The sequence below is a fragment of the Cervus elaphus genome, chromosome 32 (assembly GCF_910594005.1).
Source record: "Cervus elaphus chromosome 32, mCerEla1.1, whole genome shotgun sequence".
Taxonomy (NCBI): domain Eukaryota; kingdom Metazoa; phylum Chordata; class Mammalia; order Artiodactyla; family Cervidae; genus Cervus; species Cervus elaphus.
In genome coordinates, this window is record NC_057846.1 from 15,628,650 (window position 1) to 15,630,111 (window position 1,462).

General features: G+C 47.6%; 1 pseudogene; it reads right to left on the reverse strand.

Annotated features, from left to right (window-relative positions):
• Nucleotides 1-921: 921 nt before the first annotated feature.
• Nucleotides 922-1,092, reverse strand: LOC122688121 (annotated as a pseudogene).
• Nucleotides 1,093-1,462: the final 370 nt, after the last annotated feature.

Here is a 1,462-nt window from a genome sequence, read left to right on the forward strand (position 1 = left end):
TCACACCAAAGAACGCAGTTTTCCTCTGTTACTATTTGCTGCCCCATTTTGTTTGAGGCTTTTCTTCTGGTTTCCTTTACTCAGGTCTGTGTATCTTTGTATTTGCTATCATGTCAACTTTGTCTTCTTTAAAGTTCTTTTTACCTGTTTCCTTTTTGTTTGTCTTTTGTGTTCCACACATGAGTGAAATTGTGAATTATTTCTTTCTCTTAATATGTCTTCAGACGTGGTTAGACCAAAGGTAATAGATGATGTCACTTGGCTAAGAAACTCTCAACAAGGTCATGCGACCTTGGAGCAGCCTCAGGTCAGCTGGGAAAGGGAAATTCCTCCTTGACTGGTCCTCAGCCACCTTCAAAGCTGCATCTCCCTCAGTGAGGGCATTACTCCCCCACCTCTCTGATCATCCCCTACAGAGAGGAGGAGCACGGCTGGATTTTAGGATGGTTTGCTTTTTAAATCTGGTGTTCAGCATATCACTTAGAAAAAAAGTCCATAGTAAACTTATGTAGTGATTTGGCCTGGCAATAGGGTAAGGTGTCTTTAACTTTATAATTTTATTTTTTAAATTGAGTTAACATTGATGTTAATATTAGATGTTTTATCTGTACTTTTTTTTTTTTTTTGCAATTACAAAGCTAATTTTAAAATTTTGGGGTGAACCCCACAGGAATAAAAAGGACTGGGAAAGGATAACCCCCTCACCCTCTGGGAGTGGCCCAAAGGGAGAGGGGTTACCTGAGGGGAAGGAAGCACAAAAGGGACCCGCTGCAGACGCGGGGCAAGGGGAGCGCCGTCGGTCCCGGGGCCTGTGAGCACCTCTGCAGTCCTGGGAGCACTGCAGCAGGAAACGCCAGCGTGGGGGCGCTGGCTTCAGGCACACAGGCGAAGGGCAAGAGGCTTGCACACGAAGCCACAAAGCTACCTGGGTTCCTGCTTCCCTTTTGCCTTTTTCAGCTTCTGCTGCATGATCCGCGTGTCCTCTGTTTGGGGGACAATCACCCTATCAGCTCAGTGCTTTCCCTTAACCGAGTTGCTCTGCTTCTTCATGTTCTTCTGGCGGGCAAGCTCCTGCTGCTTACCTCGCGTCATGGTGACTGCAGCGACTCTGCCCTTTTGCACATTATTACATTTCAGCGTTTTGAAACTTGTTCATGCTCACCACCCAGATTTTCCTCTCTCACTGTCACTACACATTTGACCGTTACTATCCTGCCTTCTCCCCTGAAGCTTCCTCCCTCAGGTCAGTTGAGTCGCTCAGTCGTGTCTGACTCTTTGCGACCCCATGGGCTGTAGCACGGCAGGCCTCCCTGTCCATCACCAACTCCCGGAGTTTACTCAAACTCATGTCCATTGAGTCGGTGATGCCATCCAACCATCTCAGGCTCTGTCATCCCCTTCTCCTCCTGCCTTCAGTCTTCCCCAGCATCAGGGTCTTTTCAAGTGAGTCAGTTCTTCCCAT